Genomic DNA, 20064 nt, shown 5'->3' on the forward strand with positions numbered 1-20064 from the left:
AGTCTTTCCACTACAAGGGCGACCCTGACCACTCATCGTTTGCTGACGTCACCACTGTATCTGCAACTTGGTGCAAGTTCTCAGATAGTTGGGGACTCAGGTCAAAGAGAGTCAACCATAGCTCCAACAGAAGTGCTCTACAGGTACATCTCAAAAAGTTAGAATATCATGAAAAAGTTCAACATTTTTAGTCATTTCAGAAAGTGAAACCTATCAATTATATAGACTCATTACACATAGAGTGAAATATTTCAAGCCTTTATTTCTTGAAATGTTGATGATTATGGCTTACAGATAATGAAAACCCAAAATTCAGTGTCTCAGAAAATTAGAATATTACATAAGATCAATAAAAAAGGATATTTTAAATAGAAATATCTGGCTTCTGAAAAGTATGTTCATTTCTATGCACTAAATACTTGGTTGGGCCTCCTTTTGCATGAATTACTGCATTACTGCATGTGGCGTGGCATGGAGGTGATCAGCCTCTCAACAATGAGAGCAAGAAATGCCATTTTTCTTTAATAACATTTAAATCCTTAAATGTAATCAGTTCATTAGTGGACACATCCAGCAGAAAACCTGCTCATCAGCTGCTGATTGGCTCTGCCAGCATTAAAAGCTAATTATTACAGTATCATTGGAGGCATCCTCATTACAGATAAACAGTGTCACAGGAAGATGTGATGGCAAGATGATGGAAATGAAAATGAGTTAAGAAGTCAAAACGTTGTCACATTTCAGAAAAAGCATGTCAGGACCACTTAACACATCGCCTGGTGTGATCCAGCGGTGCTAAATATGTCTCTGTTCATTAAAATGAGCCACAATGATGAGCGGTTTCAGTGTTGTTACAGATGTTGTATTCGACACATCGGTGCATGTGCTTCTTCCATTTTAGAATCAAGTGGGCCAGATGTTGACCACAGATACATGATCAGCTTTTAATCTTCTAGATAAATGACACAGAGCAAGTGGTTTTGAATGTGCATAGAAGCTAGAAGGATATGAGTCTGAGTCCTGGTTCTCACATGGCCTCTCAGTGCTTTTGTCTCATGTTTGGTTGTGCTTCATAGAGCTCCAGGTTCCCTGTGCCATCAGAAAGTGTCTGCCTCGTTAATTTGATGGGTTATTCAGAGTGCTGCCTGGTTTACAATATGTGAGCCTGGGACACATTTCAGCCTGCTGTAGTTGTTGGTCAGGGAAGCTCTTGTTTTCATTTAGACAGCCATGTTTACTGGAGAGAGGAACTCAGCCCAAACCCAGACTTGTCCATTAGATTGCCAGATGGAGAAGCGCGATTCATCACTCCAGAGAACACATCTTTACACCACTGTATCCAACGCTTTGCATTCCACTTGGTGATGTATGGCTTGGATGCAGCTGCTCTGGCCATGGAAACCCATTCTATGGAGCTCTCTACCACTGTTCTTGCGCTAATCTGAAAGCCACATGAAGTTTGGAGGTCTGTAGCGATTGACTGCAGAAAGTTGGTGACATCTGCGCACTATGCGCCTCAGCATCCACTGACCCCGCTCCGTCTTTTTACGGGGCCTACCACTTGGTGGCTGAGTTGCTGTCGTTCCTAATTGCTTCCACTTTGTTATAATACCACTGACAGTTGACTGTGGAATATTTAGGAGCAAGGAAATTTCACCACTGGACTTTTTAAACAGGTGGCATCCTATCACAGTAGCACACTGGAATTCACTGAGCTCCTGAGAGTGACCCATTCTTTCATAAATGTTTGTAGAAACCGTCTGCATGCTTAGGTGCTTGATTTTAAACACCTGTGGCCATGGAAGTAATTGGAACACCTGATTTCAATTATTTGGATGGGTGAGTGAATACTTTTGGCAATATAGTGTAGCTTGAAATAATTCACCCGATTTTCTATGGATCAGACATCTGGAAAAGTATGGAGTTTTGTGCACAGGCCTTATCAGAAACATGTTTCTACCCTACTGACCTCACTCCTTCAAACTGTTGTATCTAAAATATTTTATGGTAGCATTTTTGGTTGTTGATTTGTGGAGAGGGGACCAGGCCACCACCCCTAACGGATCACCCTCATAAACACAGTTATCATGTTTTACTCACTGGTCCTATACTTTGTGTTGTTTTATTAGAAATTCAGTTCTGGAATGATTTACTCCTGACCTGTTCTGTCATTTAGGAGTAGGGACATGTTATTTATGTTTCAAACTCGTGGCTGCAGGAGGCAAGAGTTCAGTACGGCTGCAAACTTTTCCTGAATCTTTGTTTTGCACAGAATTAAATGAAATGTTCAGTAGGCTTTGGTTTGTACTTATAAAAGGCAGTTCTAAAATAGGTTTTCATCATCATCACAGCTAGCGACAACATTTAATTTGTCCATTCAGCAGCGGAAAGGTCAAGCTGTGGTCAGTCTGCAGCTGCTTTTAATTCAAGAAATAAAAGCCGTAACCTTTTAAAACTGCTTCCTATCTTTTTCCCAAGAGCCAGGAGTGTGTTTTTTTTTATTTTCAGGATTATGCATGCATACATCCTCCAGGTGACAGCTTGTTTGCCTTCATGTTAATGTGTTAATGCCATCTGCTTTTCTATATGCAAAAACATTTTCATGTAAATTAGCCTGCCTTGTTATGTAATATAAGCATATTCAAACAGTTCATCTAAGACTAGGTTTCTGTGGCACACAGGGAAATGTAAATATTTTTCAACAGTCCTTTCCTTGTTTAAATATGTTTTGCACATTTAAGTAAACCAATATGTTTCATTTTTTTTAGGATATTATTTGGACATTCTTTCGTCCCAAAGATGCAGCTTTTTAAATCCTGATACTGTTTCTCAGAAATTTAGTCATGAATAAAGCTGGAAAAAAGCCAGATCTTAATGTAATTGTTCATAAACTTTTGTCCTGCACCTAAAAGTCTCTTCATGCTTTTACTAAACCTAAGAAACAGGCACTAAAGGACACCCTCAAATACAAGATGTAGGGCTCACACAAACACACGTGTGCATTCAGGAAGAAAGCCAGCTTATATTAGCAGACCATGAACCAGCTGTGGTCAGGACTACCTCAGAACATCTTCTTATAAAGCTGCGGACCTTCTGCAGAAGTATGGAGCCCCTGCAAGAGCAATAAACACCAAGATCAATGGCTCTTGAACTGAATCTATTATCATTCTGATACACTATATTGTCAAAAGTATTTGCTCACCTGCCTTGACTCGCATATGAACTTTAGTGACATCCTATTCTTAATCCATAGGGTTTAATATGACATCGGTCCACCTTTTGCAGCTATAACAGCTTCAACTCTTCTGGGAAGGCTTTCCAGAGAATCTCCACTGCTCTAGCTAGAGTCCAGTGGTGGCGTGCTTTACACCACCGCATCCGATGCTTTGCATTGCATTTGGTGATGTATGGCTTGGATGCAGCTGCTCAGCCATGGAAACCCATTCCATGATCTCTACGTACTGTTCTTGAGCTGATCTGAAGGCCACATGAAGTTTGGAGGTCTGTAGCGATTGACTGCAAAAACTGTCACAACTGGACTTGTTGCACAGGTGGCATCCTATCACAGTAGCACACTGGAATTCACTGAGCTCTTGAGAGTGACCCAACCTTTCAAAAATGTTTGTAGAAACAGTCTGCATGCCTAGGTGCTTGATTTTATACACCAAGGGAGAGATTGGAACACCTGATTTCAATTATTTGGATGGGAGAGTGAATACTTTTGGCAATATAGTGTATGGGCATTCATTCAGCATAGGGGTGCTGGAAATTACAGTCTAAAAGTCACAAGCAATTACGCAAATATAATATGATTCACTGCATTTCAGTTCATTAGCTTGATGCTAACACATAATGAAAACTGCCATTGACTGGCTAACAAATGTAGCATCCCACCGTGGTAATGTAAACTTATTCATTTTACTTGGTAATACAAAGTACAATAGACTTAACTATTGTGGTAAAACAGTACAGTGGCCAAGAGGTCTCCCATGACTGCATATCCAAAAAAGCTTTGCATTAAAAAAAAATGCAAACAGCTGTGAAATCCAAGAAGCTGACAAGACTTGAGTCTCGTCTCTGAAACAAAAAGAAAATCTGTTGTCTCTAAAATCGCTCAAAGAAAACCTTAAAGACTCAAAAACAGGATTTTTCAGACTCCCCAGTGACATTTGACTCTGCCTTGACTTTTCAAACCAGGTATAAGCAGCAGTTTATCTTTCATTTTCAGACATATTCTGCATGAAAATAAAACCGTCCAGTTATTAAAAAGGAAAGCATTAATGCTCTTATGCTTATCATCAGGTGTCCTCCTGCTTAAACCGCACCCATAAGTGATCCCTTTTGAAGGATTGATAAAAACACAGATTGTGATCAAATCCAGTGCCCTCTTTCTGTGCAGTCTTTTGAAACTTTAACTAAAGTTAATGTGAGGCTGAGTTCGAAATCAAGCAGGTGTCTCTCAAAGTTACAGTTATTTTAAGTACAATATTCCCATTTTTGTTCCCTCCAGTGCAGCTCGGCTCAGAAACTCAATCTGGGGGAAACACAAAGAGAGAATTTTTAACCAAAGGGCGCTAACTTTAGAAGATCCCCATTTGATTTTTCTGACTCAGACAGCTGAAGAACTATACAGCCTCAAATGAAACTTTGGAATACATTTTTGCACTCAATGAGGACTTTAAATTTTGTCTCCATTCTTAGTATGTAAGAGAGGGATCTCTTGAAGCCACATTAAAAAACGTAAAAGCTTGTTGGGGCTGGATGTTCCTGCATTTAGACCGTGAATCATGTAATGACCCTCTTATGCCGTGTACGGGGGCTGCCTGTGTTCAAATGATGTGCTATCATCACAGAAACAGTGCCAAAGCAAAGTGCATGTGAAAGAAGGGGGGGGGCTTTTTTTTTTTTTTTTACCTCCTGATTCACTTGGAGAAGTGATCTAAATAAGGTGGGGGTTTTTATCTGAAAACTTCTGGACAAGTTTAAGAAAACTGTTCAATAACAAGAGTCAGTTGTCTGCGTAAAAGTCTAGAGTTCGTGACTGGAGAGAAGCACCCAATCTGACCTTCAGACATGGGATTAAAAAGACCCTTAGTAAATTTAACTCGGTATTGATGCAGAAATGGAGGCATGCATTTCTTATATAAAGCATGCCATCACGATGTAACATACTTTAGTTGTTCATGGTCACCAGTGCTTTTCACTGTCTCGCCAGTGATTCAAAGTGCCAAGAGTCACTCAGTCACCATCTCTTTCTTTTTATAGCTTTCTCTGTCAGTGTCCTCTACTTTCTTTGGCCCTGTCATGCTTTTCATACCAAGAATACTGAGTTTAAAGTGGTAACCTGGCGTCACTTTAGGACATTCGATCAAAAAGCCACAGTGGCGTTGTGTAAGCAGAGTGCAAACGTGGCTATTCAGGGATATGGACGAGGAATGAAAGCATCTGTTCCTCAGTTTTTCTTGACAAGGCCGTATGCTTTTTCAGTGAATGTGCTTGAGTTAGAGCTGCTTGATTATGTCAAAAACCATAATCACAATTGTTTTGATTCCTACTGAGATCACAATCATTAAATACAATTACTAACTGATTTCACATCTGTATCTGTGCGTCTTTAATTATTAGGCCTCAGTTAAATCATTGTGCTGCATTGAGAGGCAGCCACAGCTTTTCTTGGTTTAATGACTTTCATAAGGACCAATTCTATACAAGTTTGAAGAGATGTGTACAGGTCAGGTGTTAGAGCATATGCCACTCCAGCACTTTGCTGCATGGTCCGGTACTGCTCTGGCCTCCTGATGGCCATCATCTAGGCCTGCACCAGGTCCATGCCTTATCTTTCCAGGTAACCCCTGCTTCACGATGTACATAGTTGCTTCTGGGCCAGCTTGGTTCCTGGGTGCCCAGTCTGTAGTGAGCTGGATCACGCCTGGTTCTCCTGAGCATGTCAGCATTAGACACACGGCCTAATAACGATACCCAAAGATGCACCAAAGAGTGTCACAAGTTGACACAAAGGAGTCCAGCTAGCGCCTCTGGCCATCTGCAGCATCCATGACTAACAAGAGTATAGTAAGTCTAGAAGGACCAAGATCCAAAAGACTTCCGCCCACATGCTCAGATATTAGGAACACCAAACTAATCACACTTGATCAGCAAACCAATCACCCCATGTGCAAGTCCAAGTCTGTGGTTGACCTCAGCTGCAGCTCAGCTCAACTAAATAACCATTAATGCATGTAAGTAAAATGTATGACTCACTCTTCATTTTACTGGCTTTTTGTCAAACCTTGCAGCAGTGGTTAAAGTAAGTACAGATCTTTTTAAAATTAAAAAAAGAAGCATACATGTGCAACAAAACACTGCATGCATGAGATCTTAAATGAACAATTGTCAAGCATTGATTTAAATCACTGAAACAGGGTATGCAAACAGTCTTTGTGATTCATGACTGGTTTGTGTGAAGAAAGTTTGATAGAGACATGACAAAAGTCCTCACAACTTTGCAAAGGCATGAAATAACTGCCCTAAAACTCATTCAGATTCAAAGCATGGGTTGAAAACAGAAGTAGTCTTAAAAATAAAGTTGAACGTACCTTACATTCTTACTAGGGACATACTGACAGACCAGATGCATTCAGTGAACCTGCAGTGGCTTCAGATTGAGCTCGCTTATGATGACCCCTCATTTATAAAAAGGAACCAGCACAGATCAGGATGTAGAAATAATCCTACAACAACGTCCTTGTGTGAAATATCTGTTTTTGGGCATTAAAGTGAATCAGAAACACAGCTGTGGTGAACAGCATTACTGGACAACCAAACTCCAGATTATAATATAACCATCATTCTTTGCATTTGGCATGAAAAACACTGTCAGCTTCCAAGATGGGCATTTTAAAATGTTGTTTGGCTCCTAAGAGTAGCAGCACATTAAAGGGATATTTCAGTATTTTTGAAGTTGAGTCGTATGAGGTATCTAACAGTAAAAGTGACATTAGTGTGATAGCTAAGCAAACATAAAACAAAAAAAAGAACCTAAAACCAAAGGCCCAGATGCAAAGAAGTTTGATAAATCAGAGTTTCAAAAGTGAAACAGGTGAGGGAAAATGAGGCACAGGTAAAATAGGTGAGGGCAAACGAGACACAGGTGAAACAGGTGAGGCAAACGAGACAGAGGGGAAACAGGTGAGGCAAATAAGACAGAGGTGAAACAGGTGAGGCAAACGAGACACAGGTGAAACAGGTGAGGCAAACGAGACACAGGTGAAACAGGTGAGGCAAACGAGACAGAGGTGAAACAGGTGAGGCAAACGAGACAGGTGAAACAGGTGAGGCAAACGAGACAGAGGTGAAACAGGTGAGGCAAATAAGACAGAGGGGAAACAGGTGAGGCAAACGAGACAGAGGTGAAACAGGTGAGGCAAACGAGTCAGAGGTGAAACAGGTGAGGCAAACGAGACAGAGGTGAAACAGGTGAGGCAAACGAGTCAGAGGTGAAACAGGTGAGGCAAACGAGACAGAGGTGAAACAGGTGAGGCAAATAAGACAGAGGAGAAACAGGTGAGGCAAACGAGACAGAGGTGAAACAGGTGAGGCAAATGAGACACAGGTGAAACAGGTGAGGCAAACGAGACACAGGTGAAACAGGTGAGGGCAAACAAGAGAGGTGAAAGAGTGAGGTCAACTGAGACACAGTGTTTAGTAGCCTCAGTCTGTTTCTGTTAGTCTATGGCTCCTATATACACTGTAGAGTGTAATGCCAAGGGGCCTAATGTTAACACAGGCACTTCTGCTGTCCATGGTAGTGAGTGATATTATAGTGACATGGTTTCAAAAAAGGTCACAGTCCAGGATGCAGTGGTCTCAGGTTCCTCTCTAATAAAGGTAAAAAAGCCCATGAAGTAATCTTTCATATGTTCTAAATAAGCATGTGCAAGCAGGTAGCACCTGTTGTTGTTTAACCTGATTTAAAATGAGTGAACTTTAAATGTTATGATTTAAATATGACTCTGACTTCTTAAAAAGCATAACTGAGTTTCTAAACTGAAATAAATTAAACCATTAATATGGTGTGTTTTGGATAGGCAATGTCATGTCATCTGCTTTTTTTTTTTTTTTTTCAGAATCATGAAGGTCATTCCGGACCTTGAGTGTCACAAAATGATGGGGGCCCAATTACAGGAATAGAGCCATTAGTTTTCCTGAGCTTTCAACCATGTACATTTCCAGCAAATGGAACAGGCTCAGGTGACAGAAGAGAGACAGAAGTGCAGTGGATACAGGAGAATGTCAAGACCAGGTCACTCTAAATCGGCGGGGGTTACTCAGACCATCCCGGTGAGACTCGGTGGGCATTGTGGGCAGTGAAGTCAGGAGGAGCCAATACTTACCACAAACCATTTGAGCACCTTTAGATTCTAAAAAAGGCAGTGATGCTGGAAAAGAGGCTGAGAGCACCGGAGACAGATAGCATCGTGGTTGTCAGAGCGTCCAGTGGAAAGGGATCAGAGTCATTAAGCAGGAGTCTGGACGCCAGAGCAGAGGCAGACAGTGACTGACAGCAGGAGTTACAGAAATCTAAAACTCATGAGGAACTTCAACGCACTGATGAAGCTGAAAGACGTGATCAGAAGATCGGAAAATCTCATAAATGGATGTTCAAACTCAGATTACTTTCTGATAAAGTTTCTGCCTGTTAACACTAGGCGCATTTATCTATTTTTTTCAGGATTTGCAGGACTCTGCAGCCGATGTCAAATCATAAAAATATGAATTTATATCTTTTCGGATGCAGCCCTGTTCTCAGGGAGGGTTATGGCAGGCAGCACTTTGATAAATAACGCTGAAGTGACTCTAAATTTTGGCCCACCGAATGACTTTCCATATCGATCCTGTGCAGAATTATTTCACCTTCTGCTTAGGAAAATATATATCTGTTTGGTGGTCGATGTTTGAGACAGCAGTGAAATGCAGAGTGTTTCCCTGGCTCTGACTCAGCTTGGTGACGTAAAAAGACTTAAAAAGTAGCACAAATGCAAGTCTGCAGGAATGAAATATTCATTTAGAACAGCAGTTCAGCCCACTATGATAGCACCATTCCTCACTACAGTAAGAGATCAGGACCTCATGTTCGTTTTTCAAATAGGCTGGAATTCCCTGCTGAATGCTTGGTGTATGGGGATTTTAAAAACAATGTTTAATGTGATTTAAAGGCTTAAACATTCTATAAGAAGACCGTAGCTGGTTATAAAACAGACTGAAATTAATGCCAAAGTCTCTTTATGACCTACAAAAGCAAATGAGACCATCAGGAAGAACACTGACTATTTTTGTAGAGTTATTTTAATGCCTGTCACCACTGCAACAAGGTCAGTGTCCCATGAAGGATTCACACAGAGAAGTACCTTTGTGTACAATCTCTACAGCAAAGACTCACAGTAGCGGTTTCCTTTAGGTGCACATTACCCCGTCTAAATCAGGATTATATAAGCCAACTATTAAGTCACATAAATAGATTCTGTACTGTCCACTATATGGACCATTCCACCAACAAGGACTGTAATGGCACTGAACAACAGCCACCACTCTTCTTGGAAGGCTTTCCACAAGATTTTGGAGTGTTTCTTTGTTTCCATTCATCCTGCAGAGCATTGATGAGGTCAGGCACTGATGATGGATGAGAATAACCTGACACGCCAGATGGATTTTTTTCACACATCCATCTGGGAAAGCTTCAGCAGGAATGTTTGAGAAAAGGCAGAGGCTTTGAAAAAACTCAGAGTGTGATTGGATGAACATTCTATCTGTCACATCTCCATGGACCAATCAGAGTAACAAAACACGTGATGTAGCAGCTATCAAGCAGCACGTGCGCAGCTACCGAGGAATAACACGAAACATGGCGACTATAGACATGCAAGTATTCGACTTTTGTCGTTTTTGAAAAGAAAACAACTCACTGCTGTTCTTGGTTCTTCTTTTAATGAAGAATTGTTGTCAAGTTCTGATAAAACTTACGCTTTAGCAGCATTTACGCTAAGCTCCTCTGCCATAATTGCACCAGCCTCCTGCTGCTGCTTGTTTATGTCACGACTCTCCCATGCCTGAAAGTACTGCCCCTCGTCGCTGATTGGTCCTGTCACTTTCTAAACAGGCCCAAATGGTTTAGATGGGAGCTTAACAAGATGGACTCGCCAGTGAAAAACAAGGAAATGGGCGTATCCATCTGCTTTGCGAGGTTAGGATAAGAAGGCCTGGCTCACAATCTCTGTTCCAGTTCATTCTTGAGGTGCTTGATGGGGTTGAGGTCAGTGCTCTCTGCACTGGAGCACAGTCATGCTGGAATATAAAAGGGCCTTCCCCAAACTGTTGCCACCGAGTTGGAAGCATAGCATTGTCCAAAATGTCTTGGTATAAATGACACATTGAGATTGGCCTTCAGTGAAGATAAGCCCAAACCCTGAAAAACAGCCCCATACCATTATCCCTCCTCCACCAAACTTCCCAGTTGGAGAAATGCAGTCCGGCAAGTAACATTCTCCTAGCAGCTGCCAAACCCAGACTCAGACATCTCACTGCTAAAAATCCCATCCATTGTTATACAGTCCAGTGTCGGTGTGCTTAACACCACTCCGTCTGATGCTTGCCACTAGACTTGACAATGTGAGGCTTGCATGCAGCTGCTCAGCCATGAAACCCATTCATGAAGCTCCTGGTGCAGTTTTAGTGTTTACATTAATGCCAGGGGAAGTTCAGAACTTTCAGCTATGGAATCAGTACTCCATCCATCCATTTTCTATACCACTTATCCCATTGGGGGTCATGGAGCCTATCCCAGCTGTCATTTGGCGAGAGGCGGGGTACACCCTGTCAATTGCAGGGCTGACATAGAGATATACAACCAGGCATGCTCACATTCACACCTGCAGTCAATTTAGAGTGACCAATTAACCTAACGAGCATGTCTTTGGTGGTGGGAGGAAGCCGGAGTACCTGGAGAGAACCCACGCATGCACAGGGAGAACATGCAAACTCTGCACATGGTCCTCTGCTTCATGGCTGAGTTGCTGTTGCTCCTAAATGCGTCCACTTTCTGATAATATCACTTAAAGTCGAGTGCTGAATATCCATCAGGGGTAAAATTTCACAAGCTGTCTTATTACAAAGGTGGCATCCATCACAGTACCACACTACCACCAGAGACATACCAGGCACAGTGCCAGTGTTCCAGTATTGGACAGGTCTACATCATTTTGCCTGGGTCTTTTAATATCAAAAGATTGAACTTTTTCCCCTCTTGTGAGCTTTTATGTATCAGAAGAAATACAGGAGATGTGTCTTTGAAACATTAAGTTTGATATACAGTGCATCGCTTTTTGTTTGCATCCTTATTGCTCTGTTCTAGCATGTCGGGCCCAATGAAAAGAAATATGATCTAGTTTATTTCCTGCTTAACCAAAGACTCAAATCAATTGTTGCAGCATTGTTCTTTAAATTCTCTGTAAGAAAATCCTCTGTGATGATAAAGCTGAATCATTATTTGTTGATATTTATAGCAGAAGAGAGTTTATGGGAAATAAAAGTGTTGTTTGTTTGAGTTTCTATCATCAGAAATAGTTTGGCTTTTATGACAATTTAAATTTAACCCCTACATTTACATTTTGTGTTGTGGGATTTTGTCATGTCATTAAGAAACATAAATCCAGCTATGAAAACTGTCTGAGCCCACGCTGTGTCTGTGGGGGACATGGATGATGGTGATTAAACCTTGAGCAGTTGTCAGATTTTTACCTGGTGAGAGCTGAGTCCCTGTCCTTCACATGTGGCTCTCTCTCTCTCTGTCCCTCATGGATCCATCTGCTGCTGAACTTCATGAACCTGCTCGCTCTAGTTTGACTGGCCTGGGCAGTAAAATAGTCTGGTATGGTTATGACTGCACACATGATAGCTGCATGATTGTAATGTTTTAAAGTCTTTTTAAAAAAGATGCTAAATAGCATTCAGATATCAAATAGGACCCAAAGAAGTAAAGGCAAGAAAAGCCTTTAATCTCCATCATTTAGGGTGATCAGCTGAATAAGCAGGTGGGTCCAGGCTCATAAGACCCACCCATAAAGCTGTGTCTATTATAGAGTAATATTAACAGTCATTTAAGTCTTTGCCCCATGCAAAATACACCAAGAATACATCAAGCATCACCTTGTGTAGGATTGTATTTTGATTTTCTTTCACTGCATTAAAAGATGTGTTGCTCCCACTTTTATGCCTCTGATTGATTTCAATGTTTTACAAGTGCATCTAAAAAAATAGAATTTCATGTAAAAGCTGCAGTCAGACCTCTGCACCCGTGTTTTTCTGTGCCTCGTCCGTCAATTCATTTCAAGCTGACATGACAGGTACGGTGAACTGCCACTGGGATTTTCAAAGTAAAAGCCTGATCGGTTTGTGTTTAAGGTGGGATGACTCGTGTTTTCATACAGTGCTTTTATTCTGAAGTATTTCCAGGATAGTTCCTCTGTTGTTGCAGTAACATGAAAAGATGCTTTGGTGTTTAACTTTCCTTCTGTTTCTACTTGATGTGAATGATTTAAAAACATCAGATTATAGAATATATGGAGGTTTCACTTCTTGAATTAAATCACAGGAAAAAAAAACAACAGTTTGATGATATTCTATTTCTAAAGATGCATGCTTCCTTTAAATACCTTAAATCTTTGGTGTATCACTGAGCACTGAGGTTCTTTACCAATCTAGAGACCCTGGCTCAGTGATACTCAACGCATGGCTCTGGGGCCACATGTGGCTCTTTTGTGATTATTTGTGGCTCTTTTATGTCTCAATTTTAAGGATTATCCCCCCAGAAAACCATAAAAAGGGGATTTTTTTTTTCCATTTTTGCCAAATTTGAATGCTTTTTGCCCTTTAAGCTATTTTTACCATTACCCCCACCCCGATTTTTTTCCTATTTTATGCCCATTTTTGCAACTTCTTTTTGACACTTTTTCCCATTTTTGACACTTTTATCCCATTTTTGCCCTTTTGTTAACCATTTTTCCCCATTTTCAACCAAATAAGCTAGCTTTTGCCATTAAATACCACTTGTTGTCTTTTTTCCCAAATTTTTGCCTCTTCTTTTTTACACTTTTTTTCAATTTTTGCCCTTTTTCACAATTTTTTATGCCACTTTTTGCCCATTTAAGTCACCTTTTGACATTAAATACCCTATTTTGCGTATTTTTTTTTTTACCATTTTGGCAACTTCTTTTTGCCACTTTTATCCCATTTTTTTCCATATTTAACCATTTTTTGCCACTTTTTGTTCAAATACCTACCTTTTGCCATTAAATACCACTTTTGCCCATCTTTCCCAAATTTTTGCCCATTCTTTTTGCCACTTTTTTGCCCATTTTTGCCCTTTACAATTTTTTTTGCCACATTTTGCCCATTTAAGCTACTCTTTGTCCTTGCATACCTGTTTCTGCTTTTTGCCCATTTTTTTCAATCTTGTACGCTTTTTGCCCATTTAAGCTATCTTTTCCATTAACACCCCCCTCCCTTTTTTCCCTCATTTTTGCCCATTTTTGCAACCTCTTTTTGACAATTTTTTCCCCATTTTTGCCACTTTTATCCCATTTTTGCCCTTTATTAACCTTTTTTTTTGCCACTTTTCGTCCAAATAAGCTACCTTTTGCCATTAAATACCACTTATTTTCCACCACTTATCACTTTATTTTTTCCCAAATTTTTGCCCATACTTTTTGACACTTTTTTGCCTATTTTGCACTTTTTCACAATTTTTATGCCACTTTTTGCCCATGTAAACTCCTCTTTGTCCTCTCATACCTCTTGCCCCCCCCCCCCCAGCCAATCTTGACTGCTTTTTGCCCATTTTAGTCACTTTTCACTTGTTTCTGACCATTTCTGCCACCTTTGAATTATTTTTATTGCTCCTTTAAGCCGTTTTTGCCACTTTTAACTACTTAGATTGTGGCTCTTGCAAAGGTATTTTTCAACAGTTTGGCTCTTTGGTTGAACAGGGTTGAGTAACACTGCCCTAGCTCATCATTGTGTTCTTTAAAGGCCAATCACAAACTAAATCATTGGAATATGCTTATTTTTAAGGCCAAACTACACAAGCTCCTGTCATACTTGAAAAATTCTCTTCATGCGAAAAGAGCTGGAAGCTACAGTCTTCACTCTGCGACTCAGTCACAACCCTTACTTTTGTTATCTGTCCCCAAAGTGCATGGAAATGTGGAAAAGGAGCTTCAGATCCACTGATCCTGCAGGAGGAATCTGCTGTGGGAGACTCTGTGCCTGGGGGAGCTGGTCTCTGTGAATACTTTGAAGAATGAAGTGAAAGGTGTTAGAGGAAGAGGCTTCAGGTTGTTTGGACTGATGGCTTTCTGCTCTGTGGTCTAGGGTTTGGTTGATTTTTGCTTGCAGTGGTTTTTATTTCTGTCTCAGCTAGGCCAGATTCAGATGAGATTCTTTGTCTCAGTAAGAGATTCCTGGTTAAATAATCGTATGTAATTAAATAAGTGGCTCTCAACTGGTCTAGCCTTGGGCCCTACCACATGTTCCATCTTACAAATATTAGCCCAAATTTCTGATGAATCTGTCAATCATTTGGATTTGTTTGATAAAAAAATGATGCTGTTTGAGCCCTGTATAGAAATGAGACATAAAAATAGAGAATCCTTGAAAGTATAACAGAAGATTCCTAAAAGTTTCTGGGAAAAATCCCACATAAAATCCATTAAACCATACCTGAAAATCCCCTAACCCTTCCTTTGAAAATTTCTGAAATACTACTAGAGACGATTGTTGAAAGTTTCTAGGAAAAGTTGTGAAAGTCTCTTATTCCTTGTGGAATTGTCTTAAAATTTGGAGGAAAAGTCCCAGAGAAGAGCAGCAAAAATTCTGAAAAAATGCCCAACGAAAACTCCCTGAAAAAAATTAGGAAAACTCCGTAACCATTTGGGAGAAATTATCATAAGTTTCCTTAAACATCAAGGAAAAAACTATGAGTCTGGGTAAATTCACTGACTTCTTTACTAATTCAGGTTAAAAATATACAAAACGAAATATATCAATCACTGTCAAAAGCTTTAAAAAAAGAGCAAAAGCACTTAACCAGCTAGCCAAGCAAGAAATGTTGCATCATTTTTACAGATATCTATGCATTTAAATGTATTTCTGAACCATAATTTCCCAATGTATGAGAAACATTTGTAACTCACTGAGTGCCAGCCCTTTTATAAAATGGAAAGTGCCTTGTGCCAGCGTTTTTGGCCATTTTGAGTCATTTTTCAAGACCCACAGAATATTTTGTACTATGATTCTGAAAACACCAAATAGCTCAAATGAAAGAAGAAACTCTCAATTTCATCATGGAAAAAAAAAACGTTAGTTTGTAGCTTGTTCCGTTCTAGATTTATCTTAAGTTGAATAGAGGCTAGTTTCACCAAAAGGAGCACTTTTTTTCTAGAAAGCTGAGAAAAATGCATTTTTGTGAAAGAGTCTGTCAAGCAGAACAGTGATTTGAATGTTATAATTTTACCTTCAATAACATAAAAGACATCTGAAAATTGTATTACAAATATTATTTTATTGTAAAATAAATAACAATGCTTCCAGTCACTGTCATGCCATTCATACTCTGGAACTGGACGGCCTCCACGGGACCCCCTATACGCCCACGTCCTCTCCTGCTTGTCACTGTATGCATCCAGCTGGCGAGAGGCTGCCTCATTTCTCCCACGCACGGGGGAGACCTTGCGGCATTCTTTAGCCTCTTTGCTGGCCGAGGCAGATCAATAAAAGCGCCGATCCCTGGATTCGCTGTCGTTAAGTTCAGTGTCGGTTTCAGTGAGTAAGCGATTCCTCAGGCAAAAGTTTAAAGTTTCTAAGTTAGAAGTGTCTAAGTTAGAAGTTTAAGCTTAGATTACCTCCGTAATGATCACTCTGCTCTTTGACCCCAGGGTCTCCACCTCTGATGTTTGATCTACCGTCACTTCCGGCTGTAGTGTTCTGACTACATATCCCAGAAGCCCCAAAATTACTCACAGGGAGCATGAGAGTGCCCCCTTGTGTCAGCCGCTGAAAAAAAACACTTTGACATATATGTACGTCAGTGGCACTCAATGAGTTAAGTATGGTTAAAGTAGATTTACTTGCATTATTTTGGAGCACTGTACTATACCATTTGGACATTTCTAAGGGAGGAGCAGGGCCCCCCAGTATTTTGTCTAACTCAAATTTCAGTCTGTTGACCAATTCAGGTAGTTGCTTTTGATTCAATAGTGACACTAATTACTGAGAAAAAATAAATAAAAACACACTTTTCATTGCAGGCTTCCCAAGGCCCCTCTCTACTGGGGGCCGGGGTAATCAGTACCCTTTTCCCCCCTGTGCTGCGCCCATGGTTGGGAACCACTGAAGTAAATTATTTTCTTATTCTTGGATTTAAGACAAGACTGTGTTGAGCATGAAGACACTGAAATCCTTGATATGACATTATATTTGCCTTTTGGATGTTTTGACTGTGCCTAATTAAGTGTATTTGTGGAAAAAGGCCTTTAAGGTTGAATGTGAACATCGGGAACAGCTGCCTCTGCTTTCACTACAGAACTTGCCAAATACCCGTGTGTTAAGGAGAGATCAAGGTGCTACGCCGTAGCTATCCAGGCTGGAATCGATCATTTTTGACGTGGCACCTCTGGTAGGCAGGTCAACCTTGCAAACGTTTGCTGTATGACACAGGTGTTGACATTACTGTAAAGATTTCCCCACAGCAGAGGTGGCAGACTTGCAGGAGCTGATTCATTATGACTGTATTTGTAATGCCAGGCCACTATTCAGGAGCTGCAGAAGGTTTTACCTCCGTTACATCTTACATAATTAAACACATTTTGGTGCATTCATCGTTTTTAAATGTCTGAGAGGGTGAAGGTGCCATGTGCATCGTGGCCCTGGGGGGCAGAAAGCACTCCCATCACTTCTAATGCCAGCTCTCACCTGTTCTTAGAAAGTAACTTTCTTTGCTTTCAGGATTCATCTCCTTTTCATTCCTTTCACACATCACTGACCCAGAAGGGCATCGCTCTATTCCCTCTATTAATAGAAATTATCTTTCTTTTCTCTCTGGCGCTACATGGCTCAGGGACATTTAGCAGAGTTTGAGAAGAGATTTTAAAATGTGCTCTCGCTGCTCAGAATGTCTCAGGGACAAAAAAATGGGCAAGCAGTGAGAGGGAGATTGTTTTTTTTTTTTCTTTTTTTTGAGATGCCTCCAGAATGAATCCGAGCAATGTCAACATGAAAAATTCAACCCATTCTCCTGTCTAAATGATACCTGCGGCTTATGTGCTCCTTCCACAGTCGCATTCCTCCTGTTTGTACAGCTGAAGGGAGACAAGGACAGCTGGGACTCACTTGAATTTTGGAAAGTTTCCCCAAAGAATATTAGGTCAGGGGAGGAGGAGGAGTGGGAGATAAGGATGTCGCCCAGGGGACCTTTCAACTGACATTTTCTATCACAGTTCTTTATTACAGCTCAAGTCTTGCTCTAAATGCAACATAATCCATTTTTATGCCATTTCTGTGTTAAAACTTGATTCAGATGGTCTATTTCAGCATTTAAAGTTATCTCTGTTCAGACAAAACTGGGTTTTTAAGCAAATAATTTACAGCAGCATAAAACTTTAAAAGTGCAGATCAGTAAGATCACACAGTAATGATCCAGACAAAATTCTAACTATAAAATCTATTACTGAGAAATATCCATGGTTAGTAATTTCAAATTTAGTTGTAATTGGCCAACTAGTCTAAAGTTAAGAAAACTCACTCAGAACACTTAAATCTAGGCACTAGATACAGTGCCTTAGAGGTTTTACCTTTTTATTGATTTTATAAATCAGTCATGATCAATATAACTTGGCCTTTTCACCAAAGAAGCCCTCTTTGATGTCAAACTGAAAACAGACTTCTACAAAGTAGTCTCAATTAAATGAAAATATGTAATGTCAAATAAGTGACTGCATGAATATTCACCTTTAGCTGCGATCACAGCTCTGAGTCTGTGTGGATAGGTCTCAACCAGGTTGAAACATCTGGACACTGAAGTGGAGTGAAGGTGTGAACAGCTCTTTTCAAGTCCATCCACAAATTCTCTATTGGATTGAGGTCTAGGCTTTGACTCGGCCACTCCAGAACATTCCCGTCATTGTCTTTAAACCATTTCTGTGTAGCTTTCTCTGTATGCTTCTGCTCATTTACGTGGAAAATATGTCTTCTCCCAAGCCGTAGTTCTCTTGCAAATTGAATAAGACTGTCCTCCAGGATTTTCCTACATCTTCCCGCGTTGATTTTCCCCTCTGCTTTTACAAGCCTTCCAGGGCTGGCTGCTGAGAAGCCTCCCCACAGCATGATGCTGCCACCACCATGCTTCACAGCAGGGATGTTGTGTCTTTTGTGATGTGCAGTGTTTGGTAGGGGTGTAAATGTACGTGTATTCCTACCGTACCGATTCGGTACGGTACATAAGTGTACCAAACGGACACATGTTGATCGAAGCTCATACACAGATAGAACACCAGAAAACAACTCACTGTCACACTGTCCTGGCAACCACACAACCACAGCAAACACCAGCAGACCAAGGAAATGTCTTCCACATGGCTTAGCACATTGATTTTCAAACATTTTTGGCCCAAGGCACACCTGAGATCAGGCCAAAACCTCAAGATGCACCATCCCCATATCAATGCAAAATTGCATTGACCAATGCTACACCATTTGGGGACAACTGAATTACACAAAAATGTGCTAAAATGTCGATTTCTGCAGCGTACATTTCAGCCAGCTCATCCTCACTCACAGCTGTTGATTGTGCAATCTGGTGTATCAAATCCAGAATGTTTTGTACCTGTTACTAGTTATTTTTACACCAAATTATCCAAAAACTTGCTAAGAAACAAAGATGCAGCAAGAATTACTACGGAAAATTTTCTTTTTCTTAGAGGCCTTTCTATTTTTTATAGTCATAGCAATCATGCATGGTTCTACAAATTCCCATTGCACACCTAGACTCGACTCAAGGTACACTAGTGTGCCTCGCCACACCGTTTGAGAAACACTGCCTGAGCAAACTCTAGTAGGAAACTAAAATTCACTGCAAATACTCAGCGTTAATCCACAATGAGCAATGTGGATTTCAATGTACCTGATCTGTCCTAACCTGACACCTCCCTCAGACGGTGTTTAGGAAAGGGCAGAGGCTTTAAAAAAAAAAAAAACCTCAGAGGGTGATTGGATTGGCTGTCACATCTTTACGGGCCAAGCAGAGCAACAAAACACGTGACGTCTAGACTCTTGCTGAATCTGGTTGGGAGAAGGGCAAAAATATAGTTTCCGCAAAGAAAAGAACTCAGTGCTGTTCTTTGTTCTTCTTTTAATGAAGAAATGTTGTCAAGTTTTAACAAAAACTGACCCTCTAGCAGCATCCAAGCTAATCTCTTCCACCATAACTGCACCGGCTTCTTGTCGTTGCTTGCTTACGTCACGACTCCGCCGCACCAAAAGTACTGTCCCTCAACACTGATTGGTCCTGTCACTTCCTAACCAGGCCAAAATTGTTCAGACAGGAGCTTTGCAAGATGGATTCGCCAGTGAGAAACACGGAAACAGGCGAATTTGCGAGGTTAAAAATAAGAAAGATCACACCGACATGAGATTAGAAAACATCAACACCGTTGATCATTTTGATAATGATGTGGGGCACCATTACTAAACATGAAAGAATCCATATCAGCTATAGCTTTATTTTTTACTTACCTGCTGTCTTTTTAAACCACTAAAAAGACTCAAATAATAATAATGATGATGAATAATGTGTAGCTCAGGGTGTTAAATTCATATTGAGTCTGGGGCCAGATTTGCTCCGATGAGAAGTCCCGAGGGCAGAACTATTTAGGCCAGGACTGTGAATGTAAATTGTGGATTCTGAATCTAGGCCTGAACCTAAAGCCTAACAAGGTCAACACTTAAACTTAAACTGTC

The 20064-nt window shown here is 40.6% G+C and overlaps 1 protein-coding gene across 2 annotated transcripts in view; it reads left to right on the forward strand.

Annotated features, from left to right (window-relative positions):
- Nucleotides 1-20064, forward strand: part of tspan4a (tetraspanin 4a) — a 351848-nt gene that overhangs the window by 321765 nt on the left and 10019 nt on the right. The gene's annotated exons all lie outside the window — the stretch shown is intronic.

This window comes from Cheilinus undulatus, linkage group 1 (assembly GCF_018320785.1).
Source record: "Cheilinus undulatus linkage group 1, ASM1832078v1, whole genome shotgun sequence".
In the NCBI taxonomy this organism is placed as follows: Eukaryota; Metazoa; Chordata; class Actinopteri; order Labriformes; family Labridae; genus Cheilinus; species Cheilinus undulatus.